This window comes from Trachypithecus francoisi, unplaced genomic scaffold (genome assembly GCF_009764315.1).
Source record: "Trachypithecus francoisi isolate TF-2019V2 unplaced genomic scaffold, Tfra_2.0 Lachesis_group8, whole genome shotgun sequence".
Lineage (NCBI taxonomy): Eukaryota > Metazoa > Chordata > Mammalia > Primates > Cercopithecidae > Trachypithecus > Trachypithecus francoisi.
Genome location: NW_022681473.1, coordinates 33,935,203 through 33,945,770, shown reverse-complemented (window position 1 = coordinate 33,945,770; position 10,568 = coordinate 33,935,203). Strand labels below are relative to the sequence as shown.

Sequence of the window (10,568 nt, the reverse complement as noted above, 5' to 3'; positions counted from 1 at the left end):
AAGTGCAGTAGTGGAGATAGCTGGGGGTTCCAACCCAAGGTGCCCCATTTTTCTATGGCCAAACAGCAGGGATTTCCATGGAGGCTCCGTGGGTTTACCGGCCACTCCTCTGCTGAGTTTCAGTCCCCAACTGCCAGGCCTGTCAGTGTTCCCTATTATTCTCCTGACAGACAAAAGGAAAGCAGCATGTATTCCTTCTGCCTGTAACAGGAGCCAGCAAAATGGCTTTGTGATTGTGAGACATGTCAACTTAATTAGCTTTTTTTCCTTCTAGGTAATAAGGGTTTTCTCCAAGGAATGACCAAAATTAACAACACAATTTGAGGAAGTTGATATTTCCTTCTCTTTTCCCACTTACAATTCCTAGATGCAAAAATCACACCCACAGATGCTAAGAAATCTACATGGTTTATTGTTTTTGAATATAACAAAATATTACTACAGTGAAAGTTAGAATCACTTCATCTGACCTGTATTTAGAAATCATCCATTTGAGAAGTCCGGATTACGTGTCCCCCACACCTTAAAGATTATGGAAATGAGAAATATCTTCTCTTTTATCAGAATTTATTTGGAAAGTTCATCCATAGCTCTGTGAACCCCCAAATATTGCATGAAAAAACATTTTTTGGGCCAGGTGTGGTGACTCATGCCTGTAATCCCAGCACTTTGGGAGGCAGAGGCAGGTGGATCACCTGAGGTCAGGAGTTCAAGACCAGCCTGACCAATAAGGTGAAACCCCATCTCTACTAAAAATACAAAAATTAGCTGGGCGTGGTGGCAGGCGCCTTTAGTCCCAGCTACTCAGGAGGCTGAGACAGGAGAATTGCTTGAACCCAGGAGGCGGAGGTTGCAGTGAGCCGAATCGTGCCACTGCATTCCAGCCTGTGCAACAGAGTGAGACTCCATCTCAAAAGAAAAAAAAAAAAAAATTGCATATGTATATTTTGTGAGATTATGGTTTTCCAAAAGATTCTTAAAGGAGTATATAAACCAAATTCGCTTGAGAACTGCTTCATGATTGTCTGTCGAAGTCTCAAATGTTGTCAATTCATTTATAAGTAATTTCACATAATTTTTGGGCGTTTCTTCAAACGTGGGTTTTGAAACCAAAATGTATAATCATCTAAGATTTATTTTAAGGATATAAGATGTCTAGTTTATACTATGGCATTTCTTTCATTTGCACAATTTTGAGAAGTGTTTCTTGCCTCTGAAAAGCAGAGAGGACTATCCAAGTATAACTCCACTTAATTTGACTCCGAGGATTGTAGTTTCTGAGCAGCTGACTGAAAGGAAATTTTATAAAGCAGATCTTCTATTCCCATTGTACTATTGTAATTTTGGTTTGTGGCTCAGGCCAAGAGTAGAAGAACCGAACCTCATATCCCCATCATGTTGCTGTGGGTGGGACTGATGAGTTTTATCAGTGAGCCCTTGTGGGTAGAGCTCTGTCCCAAGTAAATAAAACCAAGGGTCTTCCTGCCCTCTAGGCACTTATCATTTAGTTGGGGAGACAAAACATGCATTCAATATATATGCGGTTTTTTTCCCAATAAGCCACACTATAAACTGGAAAAATCTAGAGAATGTATACAGATTTCATTAGCATACAAAAATGTCTATGGTGAACAATGCTCTCGATTATGGTATGTCATATGATGAATTTATGGGTCTATTGTCTGATTTGTCAATGTTCATTCTTCAAAATAGGCCCATTGAAAAAACTGAGTTATTTTGAAGGACAAATTTTACGACTCATTTTTTTTTCTTTCATAAACTATGCAGGATTGTTATTTAGAAGATTTGCCAAATTTAGAGTCTTTGGCGATGTAAATAATTGGCCTTCTTGTCACAGTCTTCTGTTTATAAGTAGATGAAGAATGTTTTCTTTCCTGTAAGGTAGAGAGAGAGGAAAAAAACTATATATATGTATATATATATGAACACACACACACATACACACATTTATATACACACATAGCATATATGAAGTTCAGTAGAATTTGCTATTGAAAAAAATTATCAGAATAGGTGCATTAAAGCTTGATAGGGTTTGTAAAATTTATAGAGGCATCCCCTCAAAGCCTGATGTGAGTTATGAAATCTAATTTTGTTTTCATAGCTCTGTGATAAAATTTTATCAATGTTATAAAAGGGGTCTTTACTAAGACTGACCGGAAATCTGAACTATCTGGCCAGGCAATAAAAACACATTCCTTAGCAGCAAAGTGTCAGACAAGCAAGGTTTAACTAAAATTGATCGATAAGTCTTCCTTTTACAGTTGAGTGCATTCACTTTACCTCATAGGATAATAGTTTTTTTTTAATGGTTTTTCCATTAATATCAGACATCAGTGTTAGTAAGGAACAAGAAAGACATAAAAGAGAGAGGCATGCCATCAAGAAAGAATGTTGCAATCTTTAATGGTAGGGCACTTGTGCTATGACAAAGGCTTATGTGGGTGAGGTTTGGGGATTTTTGTTACTGATTATTACAGGTTGAACTGCATTCCTCCAAAATTCACATGTCAAAATTCTAACCCCCAGCACCTCAGGATGTGATCTGATTTGGAAATAAGATCATTGCAGATGTAATTAGGTAAGATGAAGTCACACTAGAGTAGGGTGGGTCGCTAATCCAATATGACTGATGTCCTTTCAACAATGGGAAACATCTGAACCCAAGGACACAGGAAGAATGTCACATAAATATGAAGGCAAGGATCGAGGTGATGCTTCTACAACCCAAGAAATGCTAAAAGATTGCCAGCTTTTCTTAGTTTGTTCAGGTTTCTTTCATGAAATAGCTTAGACTAGGTAGCTTAGAAATAAGACAAATTTATTTCTCACAGTTCTGGAGGCTGGGAAGTCCATGATCGAGGTGTCGGCAGATTTGGTGTCTAGTGAGGGCTTGCTTCCTGGTTCATATGGTGCCTGGTTCCAATGGTGGCTTATTGCTGTGTCCTCACACAGTGGAAGAGTCATGGCAGCTCTCTTGGGCTTATTTCATAAGGGCACTAATTCCATTCATGAGGCTACTGTCCTCATGACTTAATTAGCCCCTAAGAGTCCCAGCTCTTACTACTATCACATTGAGGATTGGGTTTCAACATAAGAATTTTGGAGGGACACAAATACTCAGTCCACAGCACCAGCAAACCATCAGAATCCAAGGAGAGGTATGGCACAGATTCTTCCTCATAGCCCTCAGAAGGAATCAGTACTGCCAACACCTTGATCTTGGACTTCTAGCCTCCAGAACTGGGAGACAATACACTTCTGTTGTTTAAGCTACCCGTATTGTGGTACTTAATTATGGCATCTACTGTGGTCTGCTATGACTTCCAAAATTCATGTTCTGTAAACTGACTCCCCAATGCAACAATGTTGGGAAGTGGGGCATTTTGAGAGGTATTTGGGTCATGAGGGATTTACCCTCATAAATGGATTAATGCTGCTATAAAAAGGGCATGTGAGAATGGGTTTGCTTTCTCTTTTCCTTCTACCTTCTGCCCTGTGGGGAAGCAGTAAGAAGACCCTCACCAGACACCAGTGCCTTGATTGTGATCTTGGGCTTCCCAGCCTTCAGAACTGTGAGAAATAGACTTCTGTTCTCACACCTTGGGTTGGGCATCCAAATGTAGCTTACCTTGCCTAACTCATTTGTCATCAGGAAAGTCATCCAAATAAGCAGCAACTAAACCATAAAAATGATCACTTCAAGGCATCTAATGAACTCATTTTCAGAATTACCAAGACCACATCTAACATTTCTATTGCACTGAAAACTTACAAGGGGTTTCTAGGGAACCTAAATGGAAAACGCAGGCTTTGGGGTTAGGCAGATTTGGGTATAAATCCCAATTCTGCCACTTATTGGCTGGTGCCTTTGGCAAAGATATTTCACTTCTTCAAAGCCCAGCTTTCCCATCTGTAAAATGTAAAAGTAGTAGAAGAAATATCTCCTTCACAGGGTGGTTGTGAATACTGAATGAGACAGACAACATTTATGTAAAAGTCCAATATGGTGCCTGGTACAGGTAGACACTCTAAAAATGTTAGTGTGCTTCTCTTTCTGTGTTGATGATCTCATTTGAGTCTTATAACAAGCAACTTTCCCAAGACTGCAGGAAGGTAAGACTCAAGCCAGGGCTTTGTCTCCAAGTCCAGGAATCTTTCCCTGGAAGGAGCCACCTCCAGGCCTTGGCTACCACAAAGTCATGCTATGACCTCCCTCTGTTGCTCTGGTGAGATTTAAATTGTGCTTCTGAAGGTGAAGGTGACCCCGTATGCAGATCCTGGTGAGCACCTGTAGAAAGGACCTACTAAGCAGACGAACTTCCAGGAATCAGCTGGAAGAGAGAGAGAGAAAAAAATAAAATCATATCTTCCTAATCATATCTTATCACTGAATTAGAATCAGACTTTTAAAACTGGATGCAACTTGAGAGGAATCTGCTCTTTTCATTTTCTAGAAGAGGATGTAGCAGCTTATATGGTCCCTCGGACAGTCAGCATCAAGTTGGATGATCTCATGAATCCCAGTCCAATGTTCCTTCCATTCTAATTAGTGTCCTGAATACCCGCAATGTCAGCTCAAGAATGGAAGAACCAGAGTAGATCCAAAGATACGTAAAATAGTCTCAGAATAAGCCTTTGTCATTGAAAAGAAATGTGGCTTTAGTGGAATCAAGATGCTTCCTAACTCTGATTCTTATACCAAGACAAGGTGAAGGTGGATTTCAAAATGGTGCTATAACTGCAATGTAGTAGAGGGGGAGGGGTACATCAGTGCTCTCTCATACTTGCTTTTTTTTTTTTTTGGATATGGAGTCTCATTCTGTTGCCCAGGCTGAAGTGCAGTGGTGTGATCTCGGCTCACTGCAGCCTCCGCCTCCCGGGTTCCAGCGATTCTCCTGCCTCAGCCTCCCGAGTAGCTGGGATTACAAGTGCCCACCACCACACCCAGCTAATTTTTGTATTTTTAGTAGATATGGGGTTTCACCATGTTGGCCAGGCTGGTCTTAAACTCCTGACCTCAGGTGATTTGCCCACCTTGGCCTCCCAAAGTGCTAGGATTACAGCATGAGCCGCCAGGCCCAGCCCATACCTCCTCTTTAGAGAGGGTAAAGTTTGCTCATCTGGGCCTGTAGCACCCAGGAGCTCCTAAAAGAGCTCATGGCAGTTTCAGAGTAGACAGAGGATATGAGAAGCAGTGACTCTTGTTTGGAAATCTTCTAAATTGGCTGACTCCCATTTACATGCTGTTTCTGGCAGCAGAGATCAGTCTGGGTCACCTCTATGCCACTGAGTAAATATGCTCAAAATTATTACTATTTCAGACAAATGTTTAACTGTTCTCAGATTATCTATGACACCCTAGGCCAAAGTCACAGCAATCTAACCTGGGAGCGAGTTTACTTTACTTTGTGATTTATGGAATGAGAATTCTGGGTGCTCTGTGGGACTAATTTAATACGAAACATTCAGATGTCTGTCTTATAATGCCATTCATCTTTCCTTAGCCTGCCTGCACCAGGGAGCATGTGGTTCAGAGAGCAGCCTCTCCCTTCTCAGCTACAAATCATCACGCTTGTGAAAGGGGGTGACAAGTTTTCCCTTCTAAGCCAGTCTGCCTGCAACCGAGGGTCTGTCTGGGCTCTGATGGAAGAAAAGTGTTTTCCACTCTAACAGGCTGTTGGAGTGTTTTGAAAGTACGGTTGGCAAAGTAGGATTCCTAGTCAACATTGCTTTGGTTTGCCTTTTGGTGAAGGGAATTTAGTCAGTCTATACTGTCTTATCAACAAATGTAGATTTGTTTTATAAGAAAGCAGTGTGATGTTCTATGGATTGACATAATGCATGTGAGAAGAAAGTTCTACAAAAATCTAAACTCTCATTCAGTGTAGTACTTATATTTGAAAAGCAGATATTTCAATGCATGGCTAAAAAGGAACAAAAATAAAACTTTTTAAACCAACAAGTGACCCTAAATCTCATATTCATCCAACAAATATTCATGAATACCTGCTATGTAGTAAGGGCTATTCAGGTACTGGGGACACAATTCTGAACATTCTGCTTTCAAGGAGTTTGCAGACCAGTGAAAGAAAGGTCATGTTCAAAGTGGTAAGTCCTACAGGTGTGAGCAACAGGTACAGGGGGAGCACATGGAAGAAAGTTCCCCACACAGTCATATTAAATGACATGCGAAAGCTGCAGGAAGAAAATGTTCAAAATCATGGAAGTAAGAGAGAATATACAATCTTGGGGAATGGGGGAAAGTTTAGAATGGGTGGAGTGGAGAACTCTGTGAGCAAAGGGCTGAGAACCCAGACTGCAGAGCCAGGGGAGCTCCAGATTCCAAAGGCCTTTGGGCACATGGGAAGGAGTTTGAACTTCATTTTGATGGCAACAGGGGCCACTTAAGCTCTTTAAGTGAGGAAGTGACATGATATGATTCTTATTCTAGAAAGATCATTCTGGCTACAACTTTGACAAAGAATTCGATAGAAGCAAGGCCCTGGGGGGTGGTGTGCAATGACTAGTTGGAAAATTATCTCAGTGAGTGGTGGCAGTGGTCTGAAGTCAGATAGGGTAAGTAAACAACTTTGAAGTATTTACAAAAATCCTATAAATGAATCCCATTTTACTCATATTAACAGTTGTATGCTTGTGCAAATGAAAATCAACCTCTGCCGTCAAGTCATTTCCTGAGCGAGGTAGAGTCCTATTGACCCTGGTATGTGCTGCTGCTGCAGTGCCCCTATTGCTGGTGAAAACTCCCTGAGAAGTCTCTTGAAGACATAGCTTTGGTTAAATGTAGAGATATGGCCCATATCAACCTTCCCATGGGAGCTAGGTGTTATCTAATGGATAACACTGCTCCATGGGTGTCCTAGAGAATAACAAGGATTTACAACTCAAAACACAGCAGACCACTGTCACACTCAGTGAACAGAACTCATGTTTTAACATTAGGAAAGCTGTTAGCAAGTCTGGCCTTTGAGAGTGGGGTAGGAGGAGAGAGAGTAATAAAATAGGATAAAAATTCACAATGGGATTTATCCTATCAAAATGACTACGTTAAATGAGAGGCAAGGAAAGGTCTGATAAAAAGGGTTTGACACTGGGATTGATTTGAAAAAATTTCCTGAATGCCAATCAGAGAGTGTCTTGAATTTTACCAATCTCTGCAACATCCACTTCTTTAGACAGACTTGATTATGTTCGGAAGTGTTACTTAAGATCTCAAATGGTATTAATCCTGATACTGTCATCAAAGTCACAGATTCTAACCTCAATTTTGTGTCAGCTGCTTAGAAAATAACATCAAGGTCACCCCACCAAAGTCAGTTTTAAGTGCATACCCAAGGGCAGGCCTCTCACTGACTGATTAGGAATAGTGACAGCCTAGCTGATCCTATCGCTAATTTCTTCCTCAGTGGTGAAGGGAGAAAAGAACCATAACAATGGCAGAAATACATGTCTATGCTAACAATGCTATGTTCACAGCTTCCTAAGGAGAGATCAGTCCACACTGTTCCTTATGTGGGGAAACTGTGCTTTGCGTCATGTGTCCCTGACATCCTAATCTAAAGGAATGAGTAAAAGCCATCCATTCCATCTTCTGTTAGAAGACACAAAGAAAGTAGTTCAGATGGTACAGTGACGCTTAAGCCAAAATAAATATGAAGAGAAGGCAGGAAAAAATATAAACAGAAGCCACGAAGCAACAGAAGCCATGAGTAGGCAGGTGCCATATCTTAGTGTACAACAGAAGAGCCCTCGGAGAAGTAGAAAGTTCATCTGAGGACCAAGAAGCACAGAGAAACAGGGAAGTCAAGAGCAGGAATGGCAGACTACTGGGGTGGCCACTGGGACCCAGATAGGCATGCGTCTTGAACAGAGGCCACCGTGAAGCCTGTCTGCTGGGCTTCCTGTGCTTCCTCACTTCCTTGTTAATCCTCCCAACAAACCTCCATCACCAGTGGTAAACTGAGTGAGTGTCTGTAACTTGAACAAACCTAACTTAATACACAGTGTCTAGTCCAATATTCACATTTGTTCTCTTTACTGGCTTCCCACTGCACTATCTACCTATCTCCCTCTCTCTCTCTATCTTTTTATATAGCACTTATATTATTCCAGCTTGATATATATATATCAAGCACTGATATTCTTTCTGTGACCTTTAAAATAGCAAGATTTTATCAGCACTGAAGGCAGTTTAATTAACATGGGGAGCTTCAGCACCTCAAACCCACTCGTTTCGCCTTCCAATATCTGGATCCTAGTTATACTCTCTGGGTGGTTAGTTCTGACTCAATAATATTTCCATCATTTCTTAAGGGAATTATGGTGATAAAACATGAGTACACTTAGTGTATTGAGTACACTTAGTATATTAAGTACACTTAGACACACACATACATATATATATACACACACACATATACACACACATATACACACACACACACACACACACACACATATATATATAGATTGCAGTGGGAAGCCAGCAAAGAGAACTAATGTGAATGTTGGACTAGACATTGCGTATTACATTAAGCTTGTTCAAGTTATATATATAAAGTGCACTTTTATATATATATAATCTCCCAACTCCTTAGCACTACCTACAAAGCCCTCACAATCAAGCCCATGCATGCCCCTTCAAGCTCATCTTGTGCCTGTTACTCCAACATTCTAGGCCTATCCAAGCAGTCACAACTATTACATTCACCTTTGCATGCCCAGCAACTAGAACAGTCTTAGTGTTGTTTGTGTGTGTGTGTGTGTGTGTGTGTGTGTGAGAATTAGTTCTTTTAAGAAAAGTAGCCATGAAGTACTTGAAATACAGCCAGTCTGAATGGAGATGTGCTGTAAGTATAAAATACACACAGGATATGGAGACCTTAGAACAATAACAAACAAAGAAATATGCCTCAATAATTTTACATTGATGATATGTTGAAATGCTAATACTTTGGATATATTGAATTGAATAAAATATAGTATGAAAATGTATTTCACACATTTAACTTTTCTAAAAATGTGGCTACTAGAAAATTTCAGATTACCCATGTGGCTCCTGTGATCTTTCTGTTAGACAGTGGCTACTTTAGACCTTCCTTTGGTAGCTTGATCATGCCACGCTCTTTCCTGATTCTCACCTCTGCCTGTTCCTTACCACAACCCTCACTCTGCTTCTTTTCATTTGGAATGGCTGATTCATTCTTGTCTTTTAGCCTAACTGTCACTTCCTCATATAAGGCTTTAAACATGCCATTCATTAAGTATGTCACCCCTACCTCCCCTCCAGTTATTCTCTAACTGAGCTTGGTTTCTTTCATAAGACTTAACACAGTGTGTAACTATTTATTACACATAATTATTTTATGTGGGTATTTAACTTCTAAATGCCTCTCCTCCCCAACACACAGCATGAGCCCCGCAGGGACAGGGATCATATCTGTCACATTTACCTTTGCATAACCAGCACCTAGAACAGTGAGTGCCTGAATATATATATACACATATATTTATATATATATATATATTCATGCATATACCATGTATATACCAGCTGATCTCTCTCTCTCTCTCTCTCCTGCATATATATACACACACAGTTTTAACACTGGGAAAGCTGTTAGCCTGGCTGGCTTAGAGAGTGGAGTAGTAGAAGAGAGAGTAATAAAAATCAAAATCCACAGTGGGACTTATCCTATCAAAATGACTACACTAAACAAGAGGCAAGGAAAAATTTAAACTTTTATATTTGTATATAAAAATGTACAAATATATAAAAATGTGGGCGTGTGTGCAGAGAGAGAGAAAAGAGAGAGACAGAGAGAGAGAGAGAGGGAAACAAATTGGTATATACATGAATTAGGTGTTAGAAAAACTAATTTTCTTTGTATTCTCTGTTTTCCAAGGAAAGTGTCTGTCTTCTAAGTAAAGTGTCTGTCTCTCAAGCTATATGGATTTCATTGATGTGGCAAGAGAACTACCTTGAAAATTCATTTTTCTAAGATAATTTGTTACTGAACTGAAATAATATCCTGTGGATTTTCACACTCTTGGGTGAGCCTGCCAGGGATGCAGGTGCTCAGACTTCCATGTTGACTAGACTTAGGGCAAACAGAAAAGAGAGGTTCAAGTAACTCCTTCACAGGAGAAAAAGCAATGATGGAAAATAGAAATCCTGTCCTTGTTCCAAAGCTCTCCCTTGTACATATAAAAGTGTATAAGAAAACTCCAGGAAGCTGGTTATTTTCCCCACCCTCAAAAGTACTCTGCTCCATGATATATGTACTACAGCACTGATATTCTTTCTGTGACCTTTAAAATAGCAAGATTTTATCAGCATCGAAGGCAGCTTAATGAACATGGGAAGCTTCAGCACCTGAAACTCACTTGTTTAGCCTTCCAATGTCTGGGTCCTAGTTAAAATCTCTGGGTGGTTATTTCTGACTCAAGAACATTTCCATCATTTCTTAAGGGAACTGTGATGAGAAAACATGAGGCTATTTAGACTCAAACACTCACATACAAAG

At 40.2% G+C, this 10,568-nt stretch overlaps 1 protein-coding gene across 1 annotated transcript in view; it reads right to left on the bottom strand.

Annotated features, from left to right (window-relative positions):
* Window positions 1–903: 903 nt before the first annotated feature.
* LOC117080319 (doublecortin domain-containing protein 1) overlaps window positions 904–10,568 on the bottom strand; it is a 70,083-nt gene continuing 60,418 nt past the window's right edge. Inside the window, exon 18 of the mRNA XM_033205293.1 lies at window positions 904–1,895. The gene's annotated coding sequence lies outside the window, so the exon portion shown is untranslated. The remainder of the gene's footprint in view (window positions 1,896–10,568) is intronic.